At 45.1% G+C, this 20,295-nt stretch overlaps 1 protein-coding gene across 2 annotated transcripts in view; it reads left to right on the forward strand.

The window, feature by feature from the left end:
- Nucleotides 1-270: 270 nt before the first annotated feature.
- Nucleotides 271-20,295, forward strand: part of FHIP1A (FHF complex subunit HOOK interacting protein 1A) — a 140,657-nt gene continuing 120,632 nt past the window's right edge. For both annotated transcript variants that reach the window (XM_073341346.2, XM_073341348.2), the window contains exon 1: nt 271-431. The gene's annotated coding sequence lies outside the window, so the exon portion shown is untranslated. The remainder of the gene's footprint in view (nt 432-20,295) is intronic.

Raw genomic sequence — 20,295 nt, forward strand, 5'->3', positions numbered from 1 at the left:
CCCGGCTCCTCCTCCCGCTGTTGGGAGTCTGGGGCTCGAGGTGAGTCACACAATCGGCCCGGGCTTCCTAGTTACACAAACTTTATTGTTGTTCCCAAGTTGCTGTGGGGGCTATTGAAAGGCTCTGAGCGCCCCCCCCCCGAGTTGGAGGTGCCGGTGTAACCGCCCAGGGGTAACAAAACACAGCCCCGGGGGCTGCAGAGGACGGCGCCCTGTCCCCCGCTCCGGCTCCTCCCCAGCGCCGGAGGATTATTGCTTAACAACCAGGAGGGATTTACCTGCTGCTCGTGGGAGCTGCCTCCTCCTGCCCCTCCCGCGGCGCCAGCTGAGCCAGAGGCGGCCGCCTGCATCTCCCCTTCTTCCCGCGGCTGCCGAGCCGCTCCCGGGATTCCTCCGGCCCGGGTCACAGCGGAGAGGGGGGCCCCAGCCAGGTAGGCGCTTTACTCGCTCGTTTGGCGAGCGGCGCCCACGTGTGTGTGTGTGTGTATCGGGGGGTGGGTGAGGGCTGTTCTCCGGGGCTCCCCTGGCCTGGGGCGGCTCCCCGCGCCCGATACGGGCCCGGGCACGGGGCGGCGGGGCGGGCCAGGTGCTGAGAGGGGGGACGCGCGGGGACGGAGTTGCCCCGAGGCGTGTGGTGGGGGGGGGGTCTGCAGGGGATGGGCCCGGGGCAGGGCGCTGGCCGAGATCCCCCGCCGCCCGCGAGCTGGGCAGGGAGGCGGCGCTGCGCACGAGTCCGCGCGCGCGGAAATGGCATGCGCAACTCCGGAGCCAAAGCGCGGGCCCGCGCTGCCCTTGGGCTCGGGAGCTCGTCACCTGCGCCCGTGGCTGCTGGGCGGCGTACGGGACGCGCCGCCGCTGGCAGCACGGAGGGAGGCCAGGCTCGGCGCCGCCGCTTTGACCTTGCGTGTGGCAACAGGAGCGATGCCTCAGCCCAGCCCCTGAACAAAACTGGCCTCCTTCAGTCCGCCTCCGCTTGGGTGCATGGTGCCGGTGGCAGGGACAGGGCCGAGGCTGGTGAAACTCGAGGGCGCTTTTCTACCGCCTTTTGTTTGTTCGAGCTCGGTGCTAATCATTGTCCCATTTCCCAATGGATTGGACCGGCTCTCTAGCTTCCCCCAGGAAGGGCTGTGCTGTTGACTCTATCTCATTAGGAAGTTAGATCTCCTCTACGAATAGCAGCCGGAGGACTGATGAAATTATATAGGTCATTGGAAATAATTCCCTCTTAAGCGCCTTTATCTTCTTGCTTGAAGGGAAGAAAGGTTTCCCTCTTTTAATGCAAACCGCCTGCTTTAGCAATGTAACTTGCACAGGCTTAGCCACAAACTTCTCTGATAGCAGAGACACTGAGTACTGACTATTCCTCTGCAAAACACCTAGTACTGGATAAAAGAAAATACTAATTTATTTCAAAGATTACTTTCACAGTATAAATGTAATTCATACATCTGGAGCATTTATACCACTATTTGTTATATTACACAAGAGATGATTGCGTGGGTTAATCAGTTTTCTCCCTTTGGGAGCTGTTTTCTGTTTGTTGTTTATGTTGTAATACAGTTTTTTTGTTTTGTTTTGTTTTTTGCTAAGGAAGTTCACATCCCATAGCAGGCTGTTTCCACATTTCTTTTTGTGGCTTACAATCCCCACCTCTTTCCAGACTGAACCATAGAGTACAACAATTTATAGAGCTAAAATGCCTGAGAATGTGGACCAGTTGATTGGTCTGTCCTGATAAGGTATTTCCTGTGTTGCCCTATTATTAAAGGAACACTGCCAAAAATGTTTGACAGTATGTTAAAAATCATACTAATGTGTGACATTTCTTCTGTCAATCGTTGTTGCAGGTGACACCTAAGGTCCTGGCCCTGCAACATGCTCCACAGATATACATTGTTGTGCCCATGTGGAGGCCCACTATCTTTAATGGGGCTCTGCATTGGCACAAAGATCTGCCAGCATGGAAGAGCTTCCAGGATCAATGGCTATGATTTCTATAACTTTGTGCATTTGGCAGCATTATAGTCTTTTTCATGTTTTCCCTTTATGATTGGTTGGTTTCCCTTATTTGCATGGATTTCTCACCCAGCAACAAAGAGCAGGAAAACACTTAAAAATAAGTAAGCGTGACCGTAAAATCCCCAAAACAAGTAGGTAGGGCCCTACCAAATTCACGATCCATTTTGGTCAATTTCACAGTCATAGGATTTTTAAAAGTGTAAATTTCATGATTTCAGCTACTTAAATCGGAAAATTTCAGGGTGTTGTAACTGTAGGGGTCCTAACCCAAAAAGGAGTTCTGGGGGGAGGGGTCACAAGGTTATTGTGTGTGGGGTTTCGGTACTGCTACCTTGACTTCTACGCAGCTGCTGGTGGTGGCTCTGCCTTCAGAACTGGGCAGCTGGAGAGCAGCAGCTGCTGGTTGGGAGCCCAGCTCTGAAGGCGGCAGAGCCACTGCTCGCAGCAGCACAGAAGTAAGGATGGAATGGTCTGGTATTGCCACCCTTACTTCTGCACTGCTGCCTGCAGAGCTGGGCCTTCAATTAGCAGCCGCCATCCTCTGGCTGCCCAGCTCTGAAGGCAGCAGTGCAGAAGTAAGGGTGGCATGGTATTGTATTGCCACCCTTACTTTTGCGCTGCTGCTGGCAGGGGGCTGCCTTCAGAACTGGGTGCCCAGCCAACAGCCGCCGCTGTCCAGCCACCCAGCTCTGAAGACAGTGCAGAACTAAGGATGGCAATACTACAACCCCTCTAAAATAACCCGGTGACGCCCCTGCAATGCCCTTTTGAGTCAGGACCCCCAGTTTGAGAAACACTGGTCTCCCCTGTGAAATCTGTATAGTACAGGGTACAAGCACACAAAAGACCAGATTTCATGGTTTTTCATGGCCAAGAATTTGGTAGGGCCCTACAGATTCGGGAATTTGGGAGCAGATGTTTGTACCTGAAACTACTTTGAACAATTACAAAAGACTAGATTTCTAATTTATTGTGCCTCTTTACGTTTCCAAATCGTAGCCATCTTCCTCCCAGCTGAGCCAGAATGGACTTCTTCAGTAGCTGGCAGTGCTGCTTTTTACCTAGTTGGTTGCTGTTGAACAGTGCAAGACCCCGATCCTGCACAGTGCTCCATTCCTCTGTGTCCACACAGTGTCCACTTAACTTCAGTGATTCATGCACCCACATGGAGTTGTTTGCAGGATTGGAGCCTCACTTGCTGAGGACTTAAGGATGATGCCTCTAGAGTATTTCCAGCTTTTGGAGAGAGGGGGGAGATAAGAGAGACAGAATCAAAATTAGGTCTCTTACCTACTAGTGATATACAAGGTTGGGCATTTGACCGGTCCATAAATAATTGGTGAGATGACCAGACAAATATTGATTAAAATATTGTCAAATGTCAAAAATGGTCCATATATCTTAAAGAACTGATTTATTGGTACAGTAACAAAAAAGAATAAGACTTTATGGTTTCCAATAGGCTTAGCCTTATTTATACCAACTTACAAAAAACAAGTTTCTTAATTTACATATTTTAATTCTGAAAGTGCAAAACACAGTGAAATTAAGTTCTGAAAAATGGAAATATACATGATACAATCAAGACATTATGTACATCAGGAGATTCCTGCTGAGATGTTTGATGAGATTTGACTGTGGTCAAATAATAGTTGATCAGTTGACAGGTTTGCCAAGTCAAAGCAATAGAACAATATTGTTAGATCATCAGTTCAGTATTTCTGCGAATTTTGATAGAGTTCTGTGCTCATTTTGGATTATAATCTTGTGATGTTAATGTACTTTCTACAATAAAACTTGTAAAAACAAGTGAGGACGAAATTATGGATTGGAAGGTGAAAAAATTTCTGATTTAGGCTCTGATCCTGCAGTTGGATTTGTGCAGATTATTCCATTTGTCTACACAGTGTCCCATAAACTTCAGAAGGGCTGTTGTGCACAGGTGCAGGGGTCTGCTGCTTGGAACTGATTTCTGGGACTAATTCCGTAATGTACTGTGTTTTTTGTCCATTGCTAGTAGGGCTTCATGTATGTAGAGGTTAGAGAGAGGCTGGAGGAGAAGAAAGTGAAAGAGCCTGAAGTCTGGAAGTCTGTCTCTCAAAGTACAAGAGGTTGCAAAGGGAAACTATCCCTTTGATACATTGCTGTGGTGGAGAACATGGTTGCAGTGCAGAGTTGCCAGAACCCTAGGATGCCTTTCTCTGTTGTTTTTCTCTAGATAGATTTGCTCAACCATTTTCTACTACTGACATTTTTTTTATCTATTTATTGAACAAAAAAGATTGATGAGATGTGTATGGAAAAAAGAAGGGAGTTTATAATTTGTTTTGACTTTGGAAACTGATTATAGCTTTTCCTTTATGAGTTTGCTATTTTCATTCTGAATTTTCTGCTTTGGATTTCACTGCATCTGTATCTTGGTCCTGGCTAAATTACAAATTATTAAAAATAAAACTGTGGGTTGTATTTGTTTTCTTTTTTTTAAAATGGCATCAAGCCTTTCTATAGGCTTCCAGTCTAATAACTGAGAACTGAGAAACTGGGAAGACAGCTTCTGACATTGATTTGTTGGAGTCTGTCACACCAAATTTGAATTTTAAAATTCTGTATCTGCTTTTTCGTTTCAAAGGAAAGGCTAATTATGCCTCTGAGTGCATATTTGTAACTGTTCAGGTTTACTGACTTCTTGTTCCCTTGGAAGCTAAACTTTTGAAGCTATTCTCTTAAGAAGTATTGAGGTCTTTTCAATATATAACACAGCTCTTAAAATGTTTGATTTATGTATACAAATATTGCTGCTCTTACCTTTGAATATCTTGTACTATTACACTGCAAACACCACCTCAGCCACTCTCACAGAAAGTCTTATAGCACAATCTTTTTTCAGCTCTTGGTAGTGGTGTGGAATATAGGCTACCCCTTATTTGAGTTGCATACTCCGATATTTAACGTGATATTTAACTCTAATAATTTGGCTTGGTGTTCATCCTGGGATAACCTTATTATGGCTCTTGCATTCTCTCTCAAACATAACTCATCCCTGTGCTAAGTGAGCATTGGCATACCGTTCCCACATTTAGAGCAAAGATAGTGCCCCTAGTATAGTTGGTACACGCTCGTTTTTCATTACCCTTTTCTCAGGACACTGTCCTCATAACCTTTGTCTCAGGGGTTGACTCTGCTGTGGTAGGGGTGTGAACTGCAGAGTAAACCAAAATGTTGCGCTCTAACTTCTCTGTGTGACACTGTTGGTGTGAACTAAAAGTTACCTAGTTCATGTTCAAACCCAGTGTAAACGTAGTTCTGTTTGAAGAGGACTATGTTAATGTGACCTAAGTACTTTTTTAGTTTGCACCAGCAGCATCCATGCAGGGCAGAGTGCAAGCTTAGAAATCAAATCAGCACAATGTCCCGGGATGGCGGGACTGAGGCAGGCTCAGGATTTGGTCCCCCCTTCTGGGGTCATGAAGTAATTTTTGTTTTCAGAAGGGGGTCGCGTTGCAGTGAAGTTTGAGAACCACTGGTCTAGAGTGGACACTCCTCAAACATTTGTTCCAGGACACACAGGATACATGCATGTCTAGGTAAAAATTCTAGTACAGATATAACCAAGAGGTGGTATATGTTTTTAATCATGTTAACTTAATTAGATTAATGCGATTGAAAAGCCCCAATAAGATGCAGGCTTCTATCTTGGGCTACAACATAGCCAGCTTCAAATTCAAGCCATGGTGGGAGTGGTAGAATTAGGCTGACTGCTGATGTTTTAACTGCTATGTGCTCTGGACCTGCTTTGATTCTCTGATAAGTTTCAGTGACTGCATATAAAATTTCATGTTTTGAATGAATTCAGAGCAAACTTGCATGTTTTTAGCTGTACTTTTGAAGGGCTGTAGTGAGAGATGGGTCAGGATCTGAAATTTAAAGTGAAATGTCGCATTTCAGTGTTCTAGAACTAGTGTACGTACCCTAAAGTAACATCGGAAACTAATAAAATAACTAAACTTTTTGGTTAGTTTTAAGTTTTATATTAGGATGCAACAACTTAAGTATTAAAAATGAATAACTGTTGTAAATGGAGCTATATTTCTGGACCTATCTCCAGTGTGTACATTTCGTTTGGTTTCACATATTGTAGTTATTAGTTCTAGGTTTCATTGTGAGCATATAAAACTTGCTCAGTTTATGAGGCTATGTCTACACTACAAAATTCAGTCGATGCAAATTAAATCACCGTACAGCCGCTGAAGTTTGTATATTGTTTGGGCATGTGCAGACTTGGCTGCTTGTTTTGGCACTATGCATGCATCAGCGTGACATTGATGGAAAGTGTGGTACACCCTGCAGAGGTATCCTACTATGCCCCTCACCGCAGTATGGCGCCATGCCTTTTGGGACACTTGCAATGCTTTGTGGGATAGTAGTGAGTCACCAAGAGACTTCTGAAAGGTAGGGGTTAAGTTCCCAACAGGCTACTTTCCACATCCCATTATAATCTCCAAATCTCATAAATTTGATGCCATTTTTTAAAACCCCCACTGTCCCATGAGGCTCATTTCGATGTCTGCCGTCTTTGTGACAGAAGTATGGAGATTGCAGAGCCTAAGCACAATTCTCTTGTGCATTGCTAATACAAGGATGCACTATTCTCCATTATTTGCACATCCTGAGGGTGTACTGCTACAATTCGGATTGTGATGCAGAGATGGGTGATGCTGATGGTCATAGTGAAAAACAATGCCAGGTTGCTCCTGGCATTCATGGAGCAGCTCCTCACAGTGGAGCACCAATTTTGGGCCTGAGAAATTAGCGCTGATTGGTCGTGGAATCACATCGTAATGCAGGTTTGGGATGACTAGCAGTGGCTGCAGAACTTTTGGATGCAAAAGGCCACATTCCTGGATTTGTGTGTCAAGTGTGCTCCAGTCCTCCAGAGCAGAAACACCAAAATGAGTGGAAAAGCATTCCATTGACAGTGGAAAAGCAAGTTGGGATCACGCTCTGGAAACTTGCAACACCAAATTCCTATTGGTCAGTAGGCAATCATTTTGGAGTTGGAAAATCCACACTGGGAGCCATTGTTATCTTCTGGTACACAGGAATGTGACTTTTGGTTATATGCAGGATATAGTGGATTGATTTGTAGCAGTGGGTTTCCTAAACTGCAGTCGGGCGACAGACAGCACGCATATCCCTATTTTGGCACTGGCCCACCTTGCCACAGAGTACATCAACAGAAAGGGCTACTTTGCTATGGTTATGCAAATGCTAGTGGATCACCAGGGATGTTTCACTGATGTTAATATGGGCTGGGAAGGTACATGATGACTGCATCTTTAAAAACACAGGACTTTTAAAAAAGGCTGCAAACAGGGACACTCTTCTCCGTCTTGTGCATTGACATTGGAGATGTTGAGATGCCCCGAGATATTCTGTGGGACTCAGCCTACCCTTTACTCCTCTGGCTCACAAAGTCATATGCTCGCCGGAAAGATTCAACTAATGGCTCAGCAGGTACAGAATAACTGTTGTATGTGCTTTTGGTAGATTGAGGGGTTACTAGTTGTGTTAACTGACTAGATTGGATCTCATCAAGGAAAAACATCCCAGTGATTATAGCTGCTGGTTGTGTCCTGCATAGTATCTGTGAAGTGAATGGGGAAACGCTGCTGCCAGAGTGGAGGGGAGAGGTTGACTGGCTCTTGTCTATTGAATCTGAACAGCCAGGGACAAGGGCTATTAGAAGAGGCAACCATGGAGCTATGTGACTGAGGGCGACTTTAAAGGAGCATTTTAACAGCAACAATAGCGTTCTCTGTTGATTTTCATGAAACAGAGTTTGTCTTGTGTATTCTATAATATTCTGTATGTTTCTATGAATTTTCTAATGCTTGGTGTACATTTACAAATGTGGTTGATTCTTTGCCTCCTGCTGCTGTTTGTTCTACAATGCTTGGTGTGAACTAATAGAGATAATTTGACTTTACAAATATAGAGCTTCATTGTGTGCACATCAGCAGTTAACAAAATTAGGGTGCAAACAAACACACAAACTGAGCGTGAACCACAGTTTACAATCCCAAATTGAAATGGAAGTAAACAATAAACATTTTTGTCCATGTTTGTAAACAGTAGCTCTGTGCAATCCATTGTGGCTACATACATACACACCAATCTGTGGTTTTACAGGTTAGTATATGTCACTTTTTGTGTCTCAGCATGGAGTACTAGGGGTAAGAATGTATATTGCGGTGCCACATGTAATGTGTGTGTGTGTGGGGTGGAAGCAGGTGTAGAAGGCAGCAAACATGGAGTTCTCCTACGACTGCAAAGGTTGCTGAGTCTAGGTTCTTTGGACTTGTAGGTCAATCATGGTCTGAAACACTTGGGTTTGCTGCTTGAGCAAACCCATTATGCCCTGGAGCATTTCCCACTGCACCTCCCAGTCCCTCAGCCTGTTCTCCAGCAACAGACCTCACTATTCTCTGTCTTTCTCCGTAGTCTCATTATGAAGGGCCCTCCAAGCCCTTTTATCACAGTCTGAGGTAGCTGTAACTTGGAGGACCTCTGGTACATATCCTCCCTAAACTTCTCTTGATTAGGGTCAGACATTAAGATGGTGTGGAGGTGGGATGACAGATTCCCCCTAAAAGTGGGGGGGGGCCACAAGGCCCTGCCCCATCTGTGGCCCTGCTCCTGCTGCGGTAAGTGCTGCCGGGGCCCTGCACCCTGAACCCCCTCCCGCACCCCAATCCCCTTCCCAGCCCGGAGTTCCCTTCTGCACCCAAACTCCCTCCCGGAGCCTGCACCCCCTCCCACACTCCACCCCCTTCCCCAGTCCTGAGCCCTCTCCTACACCCCAAACCCCTTACCCCCGGTCCCACCCTAGAGCTCACACCCCAGCCGGAGCCTGAACCCCACTACCGCACTCTGAATCACCTGGCCCCAGCCCAGAGTTCCCTCCTGCATCCCACCCTCATCCCTGGCCCCACCCCAGAGCCGCACCCCCAGCTGGAGTCCTCACCCCGCACCCTAGGCCGGAGCCATCTCCTGCACATTGAACCCCTCATTTCTGGGCCACCCCAGAGCCTGCACCCCCAGCTGGAGCCCTCACCCCCCCCTGCATCCCAACCCCCTGCTCCAGCCCGGTGAAAGTGAGTGAGTGAGTGAGGGTGGCGGGAGACCGAGCGACGGAAGGAGTGGGGATGGAGCGAGCAGGGACAGGGCCTCAAAGAAGGGGTGAGGAAGGAGCGGGGAAGGGGTGTTCGGTTTTGTGTGATTAGAAAGTTGGCAAACCTAGGTAGAAGGTCCATGGCTCCCCACAATTGCCTGGGATTCCTGGGTTGCTCTTATCTGGGCCAGGTTCCAGTTTCCGACCTGACAGTGGGGGTGGGCAGGCAGAAGAGGAGGGGCCAAGGGCCGGGCCTGTGGTGAAAAATGGACAAGCCAAGCTCATCCACTTTCAAAAAGTGGGAGGGCCTTGGGGGGGGGGTCCCTGTTCCAGTGCCCCAGGTGGGACACCCCAATGCGTCCACACCAGAAGTTGCTGATTTAAAAAAAAAATAAAAAATACACCATTAGATTTTACAATCACAATGGAAAGGGAAAGCTAAGTCTCAAACTCCCTTATATATATATAAAGTCTTGTGTGTATATAAAGTCTGCTGCAGTTTCCACGGTATGCATCCGATGAAGTGAGCTGTAGCTCATGAAAGCTCATGCTCAAATAAATTGGTTAGTCTCTAAGGTGCCACAAGTACTACTTTTCTTTTTGTGAATACAGACTAACACGGCTGTTACTCTGAAACTGCCTTGTATTATTCCTAAAAATATCCTTAATAAGAAATGCTTTTTGACATTTTAACTTTGGAGCCCCTAGCTTCAGCTCAAACCATGGCGAGTATGACCTGGCTGGGAGGAAGGGAGGTGCTCTGATGCAGGTAGCTGCCATGCCTCCTGGCTTGAAGAAGTAATAACAAACACCAAAAACTTGGTTTCCATCATCAACACCCCCACTATAAATATTGTTCCAGCACCCCTGTAATTAGCTATACAGTTTGGCCTCTCTCCCTGGGTACAGGTATTGTGAAGTGGCAATGAATATATTTGCACTATTTTAACAGGCAGTGATTTGGGGAATGCGGGGAGGGCTGCTGTCTCGCTCCTTTTCTAGCAACATACCAGTAAAGGAATGAAAAGTCAATACCTGTCTTAACTTGCAAAAGCGCCAAGTGCCATTTTTAAACGGGGAACAAAAGCAGAGGAAAGGGGGAGTAGAGATGAGGTCTGAAGGAAAGGAAAAACAAAATCCACATTTTAAGATTAATGCATGTACGCGCTTACCCACGCTTCCTTCCCCTTCATCACCAGGCTCACCTACACTTGTCAGCCAGGACTGACTCCCAGGGAGTTTCAAACAGTTCCTGGCTTGCAGCATGGTTGGAGTCCCCCGCTGTGTCTTCCTCCTCACAGGGTTCTCTATCGTGGGCTCCTCCAAGATAGCCACACTTGTATGTGGGGCAGTGATGGAGTCATCACCAAGTATGGCATGCAGTTTGTTGTAAAAGCAACACGGCTCCAGGGCAGGATAAGATCTCTTATTGTTTTCCCTTGCTTTCTGGTCTGCCTGGCATAGTTCCTTTGTTTTCATGCAGCATTGCTGCTGATCCCTGTCATGCCCCTTTGCCAGCATCCCCAGGGCAATCTTCTCATAGATGTCAATATTTCTGTGGCTTGTCCATAGCTGTGCCTGCACAGCTTCTGCTCCCCACAATCTGAGTCAATCCAATGCTACTTTCCTATTCCAGGCAGCTCTGTGTGTGTGTGGAGCTGGCATTGTTTGTTGGTTAGGCAGGGCACGCAACAAAGGTAAGCTGCTCGGTGTGTTGACCAAGGTGGGCAATCAGGAAAAGGCATTTTAAAAAAAACACATAGGGGTTTTAGAAGATGGGGCAGGCTTCCAGTCTCTGCGATCAGGGCAGTGGAGTTCAAAACTTTGAACTGAGTGTTCACTATTGCAGGGATAGAGGCATTGTGAGACAGGTGCTGGAGGATGGTTAGAGTTTCCCAAGTAATGCAGTGTCTATGCTGAAACTGTGTCAACCTTAGTAGGGAGAGGTGGTTCTACTACATCGCCATACCAGGCCACTTACACTGATGGGAAACCAATGTTAGTGTAGACACGTGCATAACTAGGTCAACGCAAATGGACCTACATCAACTTTACTTTGTAACGTAGATCAGGCCTAATTAAAAAATGTCTTTCTAACTACTAGGTATGTGTACTCAACCTGGGAACTGAAAGTCAAGTTGTGTTCTTTTTGCTTCTTATTACCAGTAGGAAAGATTTTGCCATTAGAATGCGGTTGATGATTTTGGTTTGTGATCCGGAAGGCAGAAGAAAATTCAGCTTGGTTCTTCACTGCTGTACTGGCATTACAGCATTAACTGCAGTAGAAATGTTTGAGAAAGTAAGCAGGTAGCTTGAATATGCACAGAAAGCAGTTATGTTGAACAGGAAGGTTTATTTTTATAATTATACTTCAAAGCTGAAATGCCTTGTTACATTGGGACAACTTATTGTGCTACACATGGTGATGTTCTTCTTTAAGCATGTGTGTAAATCAAATAAATTATGCTTGCACATCAGAATATAGCCTATGGTGCATAATATCATAAGGCCAAATCATACCCTCTAAGAAAAATCCAAGGAGGACCAAACTAAGCCCTGTAAAGCTCATCTCTTTGAGCTTCTGACAATTATCCTTCTTAGAACTGGTCTGTGCATGAGGTGTGGGTATGGATTCCAAATCCCACATGGATCTATCGAGGAAAGGAAATTGCACTGCCATAGTGGTGCCTTGCCTCTCCTCCTCCGCCTGCCAACATGGCTCCTTTTAGAAGATATGCCAATTATTTTCTCCTCTACTTGTGCAATACCCTTCTCTTCTCGGAGAGAGGTGCAGCTGGGGAATAAAAGTTAATGGCTCCCGGAGTGACATTCACAGGCCTGCTGATAGCAATTCCAGGCCCCAGGACAGAACAGTCAGTGGGCCTCCAGCTCGTGCGGGCGCAGTCCGCCTGACATTTGCATGGTGCTGTGCCTGCGCTAACTGGTGCCCGGCAAGATGCTGCTGGCTGCGCTGATGATGCTTGGCAAGATGCCAGCTGCGCCGCTGGGCGTACTCTTCTGGCACGGCCTGGGCTTCACTGACGCCGGTACCACCCTGCGCACACCTAGGAGCCCTGCTAGAGGTGACTAGTGGGAAGGACACAAAGAGAGGCACCAGCTAAGGGGGAGACACGTGACCCCCCGTGGCGTAACCCTCCCCATGTGACTCCTCCCAGCCTGGGCGCCCGCGCTCTACCCCATCCCACGTTACCTGGGCAGGGTGCTCTGTCCTCCTGTTGCGCCGGCCCGGCTCCCCCTGTCTGTTTGGCTGCTCTTCTGGCAGCCAGGCTCTGGAGCCACTCCCAGATGCTGCCTGGTTCAGCACAGCAGCTGTCTGGGAACGCACCTGGCTGTGACAGCAGCAGGCCACCCCCACCAAGGCTCAGTTTCTGGGCAGGGAGAGGGCTGCTGCTGTCACCACACCATGCCTTGCCCAAGCTCAGATTCCCAGGAAGGAGCCGACTCTGAGCATGCCGGGGAGGGCTCTGGCTTGCTCGGCCACTGTCCCTAGAGAAGCTGAGCCCCAGAGCAGCCGCTGTGCTGGACAGCGTGTCTGGAAGAGGAGAGGCTCTGGCCCCGCCTCTTCCCTTCTGGCTATGGTCCCGCCCCTTCCTCTCCCAAGCTGGGGCTGGCTGCTAGGATGAGTGCCCCGAGCAGGTGTCTGGGGAGGGCAGGTGGCTGACCCTTCCTGTCCCCCTCCCCCCACGGCGTTGCCTCTGAGCCCTGCAGCCCACCTGGGTGATTTAAAAGCAGCAGTGGCCGGGAGCCCCTGGGCTGTTTTAAATTGACTGGGCCCCATTTCTTTGCCTCCCCTTCTTCCCCCTCAGTCGGTGGGCCTGGACATTCAGCTGTGTGTATGACCACCTTTTCAGAAAGGTGGATGGTGTACACAGTAGTTGTTCCCAGCTTTGCTGCTACTCACCCAAGTACCCTTGGAACACCTATGGCATAGATTTGGTGCAAGAGGATTTCACATGCTTGGAGGTTGGGGTCAAGAGGAATGGTGGGTTCCACTTTTCTGTGGCTTTTGGGACTCTTCCCATATTACCTTTCTTTGTTCCCCTTTGTACCACTCGCCGCAGAGACGCATAAGACAGTGGCTCTCAACCTTTCCAGACCACTGTACCTTTCAGGAGTCTGATTTGTCTTGTATAACCCCAACTTTTACCTCCCTTAAAAACTACTTGCTTACAAAATCAGACCTAAAAATACAAAATGGTCACAGCACACTATTACTGAAAAATTGCTTACTTTCTCATTTTTACCATATAATTATAAAATAAATTGATTGGACTATAAATATTGTACTTACATTTCAGTGTATAGTATATAGAGCAGTATAAACAAGTCGTATGAAATTTTAGTTTGTATTGATTTCGCTAGTGTTTTTTATGTAGCCTATTGTAAAACTAGCAAATATCTAGATGAGTTGATGTACCTCCTGGAAGACCTCTGCGTACCCCTGGTTGAGAACCACTGGTGTAAGACATAGCTTTGTGCTTAGCTCTAAGTATAGCTCTGATGCTTGCAATTTCTAACCGCAACAAGTTTTGTTCAGAGTAGCATATTTTTCCTTTGATGCAAATTCCTAACTTTTGTTAGTATTCATTTATGTGTGTGTGTGCACTTAGGGGAGAATACCTTGTGGTTTCAAATAAATTATTAGAAACTTCATTAGTTTCTTAAATGTTTTTGAATGGTGAGGAACTAGAATGATTTCATAGTCATAATATTCAAAATTGAGAGAGTACTGCTTGGACATTTCCTACTGTTGCTGACACCCTCAGCCCTACCAATGCTGGCAACATTGCCGATAATAATTGCAGACATGTTAAACATGATGGTGATTAGATCTGCTCTGAGAAGGGTTAGATGGCACAATTTTTAAAACACTGCGGTCACTCTCTGCTAGTTTCCCAACTTGGTAACGCTGTTTGCTGTTAGCTGTGGTGAGATGTGCTTTTGCAAAATTTCTCTAAGTGGATGAGGCCTGAGGTTGCCTATGCACATGAAAGCAGACGAAGCCTTTGGGGCCTGGAAAATTGCTAACTTGGCCTTCCATTGAACAAAGTTTAGATGCTCCTGGTTTAAATGAATAGCCCTTGATAGTTTAGAGGGTAAGTGTGTGTTTGATCAATTGTGTACAGTTTAAATGTCCTTTATCTTTTTCTTCTTAGAACCCCTATAATCACCCCTTTGAAAAAAGCAAAGCTTTTTTGGAATGGTGTATTTACTATGATACAAACAAAAATAATTAAGACAGTTTAACAAAATGCATTTGTGATGTATTGCATTTGTCACCTAATGATAAACTGTTCTTTAAAAATGAGAATTTCATAGATCTATCTATGATTATTAATCTAGCAGTTTTATAAGTGTATTTGGAAGGATTTCCATACGGGTGCCATATCTGTGCTACAATGTTGCAGCTGTGCTGCTGTAGCACTGTAGTGTAGATTTTTCCTACAGCAAGTGAAGAGTTTCTTCATTTGTGCTAGGTAATCCACCTCCCTTAGCATTCTTCCATTGACCTATTTGCATCCACACTGGAGCTTAGATCAGCAAAGCTATGGCACTTGAGGGAGCAACGTAGCTAAGTCAATCAAAATGTTAAGGCCTAAATGACTTCTGTTGCAATTCAAGTCATCTTGGTAAAATGAGTTGTGAACAAAATTGTTTCACTGCTAGTGTACAATGAACAGGGTGGATTGATTTAAATCACCAATTTTAATCATGACTGAAACCAGCAAGCAGGAAACCTTGATTTAAATAATCAATTTTAATTTTGTTTTGCATTTTTACTTCTTAGTTAGTTTCCTAAAGAGAGATGATTCTCATTGGTTGTAACCACTAAAACTCGTTGATTGGCAACTAAATATAGCCTTTACACTGAATCTGGTGCTTTGCTATTTCTGTACGCACTGATTTAAGCAATTATATAGCTTAATTTACATTTATTTAGATTCATAATAAAAAAGGTAAAAATTAAGTTTAGAAAATGGTGAATGTTGCATTTCTTAGTTACTAAATGATTGTTTTATTTAAATTTATTTATGTCAAGATTTATTCATACAGAAACTCAAAATCAATTAAAAATGCACAAAAACAGCAGTAGTGTTTAGTAAATAAAGCTATTTTAAATGTGCTAGATAAACTTTATTTTCTTATGTATCAAAACATGTTTTGCATTTAAAACTAAGTTATTAGACAAAGTAGTGAGTGAACTGAACTGATTCGTTTCTGGTCACCATCAGTGTTCCCTTTAATTTTTTATGTCAGTGTGCGGAATGAATTTTGTTATGTGCACCAATATGGAGGTGATGTGTGACACATCAGCTTCATATTGGTGCACATAACAAAATTCATATGGTGGGGGTGGGGCTGAGGGGTTTGGAGTGTGGGAGGGGGCTCAGGGCTGGGCAGAGAGTTGGGGTGCAGGGGGATGAGGGCTCTCACTGGGCGTGAAAGCTCTGGGGTGGGGCCAGGGATGAGGGGTTCGGGGTCCATGAGGGGGTTCAGGTCTGGGGCAGAGATGCGGGGGTGGGAGAGGGGTGCAGGCTCTGGGGTAGGGCCAAGGATGAGGGGTTTGGGGTGCAGACTGTGGGGAGAGAGAGGACTCCCCCCAGCTCTCTGTCCCTGCAGCAGATATGGGCCGGGGCTGAGCGCCTCTCCGCGGCTGCGACAGCTCTGGCCAGACTGGGCCAGGAGCGGGGCTCCTCTCCCTGGTAGCTCCATGCTGACTGGCAGGGAGGGGTGCCTCTTCCGGCCTCAGCCCCTGCACGGGGCTTAATAGGCAGCTGCACGGTCGTGCAGCTTTTTGGAAACTTAGGTCACCATATCCTTCAAGATTTTTAGAAAGAGTAGATCTCATCCTCTCATGCTTAGTTTTGATTAATAGACTGGAAGAGGAAAAAACAGGAAAGTTTGTTTTCAACTCCTAATGAGATTCTTAACTTTGAATGAACTAGTCATTGAACTGAACTAACTGAATAAACTGAAATGAAGAAGATATCTCTCTGTACTTGCAGATTAGGCTACTGCTGTCAGAAGCTGGTTTAGCAGTTCAACAGACTGTTTCCAGGTGCTTAGACAAACCACTGGAAGTCACTAGCTTTCTTTAGTAGCAAACATGTACTGTTTAATACTATTTTTTGTAAATAATTTTAAATGATTTTAATAGATCATAATAAGTTTAGGCCTTAAGTTGTTATAACTTCAAATTTAATTATAAATTTATTTTTTTTAAAAACTGTTTTTTTAAAATTTATACCTGATTTAAATTAAAAAACAGTTTTATTTTGTTCCTCATAGATTTGTATCCACCCTGACAATCAGGTAGCCTGTATTCTGTACTAGTTGGTATAAACTACAATGTAATATGTTGGCTAAAAGGAAGAATTCCTAGCAGAATCAGTGGCATATATTTTTGCATGAATGCTTCCCTCTAACCCTCAGTAAAATTCAGCAGCATGTGGCTTGAGTTACTTTATTTATGGATGAGTTGTTTGTTTTTTAAGTTGCATGAATTAAAGATATAGAAAACATGATCTGATTCCTTCTGATACCAACTTAAAATGTAAAAGAGATAATGCTTCATATTTCAGTGTTATCGTAGGAGGTTTTAAGCTTTCAATCACTTATATACAATACTCACCGCTGGTCTCAGCATTACCTTAACACAGGGGCAGACAAACTTTTTGGCCTGAGAGCTGCATCAGGTTTCGGAAATTATATGGAGGGTTGGTTAGGGGAGGCTGTGCCACCCCAAACAGCCAGGCGTGGCCCAGCCCCCATCCCTATCCCCCCTCCGCTTCTCGCCCCCTGACGCCCCCCCTCATCCCCCCGGGACTCCTGCCCCATCCAACCCCCTCTGTTCCTTGTCGGCCCTCCTGGGACCCCTGCCCCATTCTTCCCCACACCGCTCACTGTCCCCTGACTGCCCCCCGCCGCCACTTCCAACCCCCGCCTCCTTCCTGACTGCCCTCCCAGGACCCCTGCCCCCATTCAACACCCCCTGTTCCCTGCCCTTTGACCGTCCCAACCCCTATCCTCACCCCTGACCACCACCCCAAACTCCATTTATCCAGTCACTGTATACCTTTCCTATGGAGTACCTGCACTGGACATCCATCACAAGGAGGTGCCAGCAATTAGCTTGGCTGCCTCCGCACCAAACCATCCCCTATTCCCTATTCAACCTCCCCTGCCCCCTCACCACCAGCCACGCCACCACGCAGCACAGAGCACCGGGTCAGGCCGGGCTCTGCAGCTGTGCTGCCCCAGGAGCTTGCTGCCTGGCCGCCCAGAGCGTTGCACCAGCGGCGCAGTGAGCTGAGGCTGTGGGGGTGGGAACAGTAAGGGAGTGGCCGGGAGCTCAGGGGCCGGGCAGGAGGGTCCCACGGGCTGGATGTGGCCCACCTCTGCCTTAACATCTGCCTGTGTAGTACATCAACTAGTAGAAAGTCAATGTTCTTTGTGAAGTAATGGCAGCTGGAGACAACATTATGTTGTAATGGCACCAAGGCAGACTGGATCACATGGCTTTAGGTCACATGGGCTGCTGTTGAGCTGTGGATAATTGCAGTAATGCTGTGAGGTCATGGAATGTTGAGGTTGAATTAATACCTTTTAAACCTAATCCTTTGCTATTTTTAATGATTACAAGAAGTGGTATTTGTCCAGAATTTTTGGCAGAGTATGTTTAAATATTCAGAGATAACATGAATTTTACATGTTGGTTAAAAACAGGAACGTTTGGGATTTGTGGAATAAGAGACTTGAAAAAGCTACCAGACATCTACTAGCAGGAGGAATAAACTAACTCTCCAGAGGTAGCTATGACAGTCGAACAGCCCCACCAGCAAGGTCTAAAGGGAACACACAGGTGAGAATCCCTCATCCCACTAGCTGGGGTCCCAGAGTGCGGCAGAGGTGGTTCACCTGTTATCCCTGGATCTAGCTTGGAGACTCCATCTTTGTGTCACAGTATATCTAGCAGATGCATGATACATTTGGAGTTTCATAATCTTTCTCTAGTTGCTGGATATGGTAAATAACTTTTTGTCTCTAGCTGCTGTGAGGAAAGGACATGAAAGAGGCCTCTTTTATACTAACCTTCTAGTTCTTCTCCCCACCTGCAAATTTGATTTTTCCAATAGCATCATGAAATTGTGGTAGCAAACATCTTGACAATTTCACTTTTTACCACAGGGTTCTGAATAACAGAGTAAAATAGTAGGGTCTTATTTTCAGTTTGTTGTTACTCAGCAAAGCTATGAGCAACAGCAAAGTGCTACAGACTCAGGAAATCCACACTGCATCAGTTAATCTTTGAAATTTGAAGTGAATAGATATATTTACATTCCATCTAAAAACTTATATTTTTTCAGGCTCTCATGTGCTGGGGAAAGCGTCTCACTGGTAGCTTGGCAGAGTGGACTTTTAAAGCTGTGTGTGAGAGAAGGAGGTAAATACTTTGTCTCATTTTTGTGACTATCAAGTTTAGCAGTAAGAAGAAAAGGAGTACTTGTGGCACCTTAGAGACTAACAAATTTATTTGAGCATAAGCTTTCATGAGCTACAGCTCACTTCATCGGATGCATGCAGTGGAAAATACAGTAGGGAGATTTTATATACACAGAGAACATGAAACAATGGGTGTTACCATATACACTGAAAGAGAGTGATCAGGTAAGGTGAGCTATTGCCAGCAGGAGAGAAAAAAAACCTTTTGTAGTGATAATCAAGGTGGGCCATTTCCAGAGTTGACAAGAATGTGTAAGGAACAGTAGGGGGGAAAAATAAACATGGGCAAATAGTTGCTCGTGGGTCGCATAACTAGTTTAGCAGTGAAGCTGTAGCTTTAAAACTGTTTGCAAGTAGAGATAAAATATACAGGACTGTAAAAGATTCTACACTTTAAACAATGTATGTACTTAACTATTATTGAAAATCAGGTTCATTGTGGTGGGATTTTCCCATGGGTGGGTGTGTTTGTTTTTTTAATAGTTAATTATTGTGCTATATCCCATATATAAAATTAAGTGGAATATGTGCAAAAAAATTGATCTATTTTACTATTCATGTTTCAAGGTCCACCTGTGGTTCTTTTGTTTACCATGTTTCAGGTTATAATGTGTATTTTGGTATTTTTGTGGTGGCCGTGTGTGTGTGTGTGTGTGTGTGTATTTCTACCCAGACAGATGTCAATATTTTCTTCCAAGGACAGGACGTTGCTTGGTTCAGCGTATATTACTGTTCATCTTTCCTAGCGCTAGCTTGGATGGTGTATGTTATAGAAAAGGGACACTGGGTACTGTTGAATCTCTAAGGCAAGCTTTCATTTTGAGTGTAATTCAGTATTCTCTTATGGTGATACTGTGGGCTCAGAGTTTATTGTGGAAAAGGGAACAGGTTATTGCTTTTTTCACAGAAATGCTACTACTCCTTGGTCCCTCTCCCTTTTCCCCACCACCATCCCCCAAATCCTTGTTGTTATAGTTATTCTATTATTATTAGAATTATTATTTATTATTATTATTTTATTATATTAAAGTTGTTATAGTTTCCTATGTCTTTCATATTAAAGGAAGAAAGTGAACGAGGAAAAGGTTTTGACTTTGACTAACCTTATAGAGTTTTATCTGTCTTATATTTGTCTACTCTACGTGACAAGTCTGATCGGCATTGAAAATCTGACCTCTCCCACCCTCCGCCCCCAGTCGCAGTTCAGCACCTAGTATTTCAGAATACTGGTTGAATCCAATGTCTTACAAATATAAAAAAAGTAGACATTACTGTGATTAACACATTTCAGTATATTAAACCATGGGTGAATTCCTGGCCTCAGTTAAGTCAATGTCAAAATTCCATTGATTTTGTGAAATGCGGCTTTCACTCTATAACTTTTTATAACTAATGTAGTTTTTCCAGTTTCCAGTATTTCTATGAATTATTATTTTACTCTTTTTTATTTTTTCTGCTAAGGGTGTCATTCAGTGCTACAGTTTAGAAAATGTGGATGTATTCTTCTCAATGAATGTGGGGTGTTTTCATTTTGTTTTTTTAAGGTACCTGCAATTTGGCGCACTCCAAAAACAAAATAT

This window comes from Lepidochelys kempii, chromosome 4, assembly GCF_965140285.1.
Source record: "Lepidochelys kempii isolate rLepKem1 chromosome 4, rLepKem1.hap1, whole genome shotgun sequence".
NCBI lineage: Eukaryota > Metazoa > Chordata > Testudines > Cheloniidae > Lepidochelys > Lepidochelys kempii.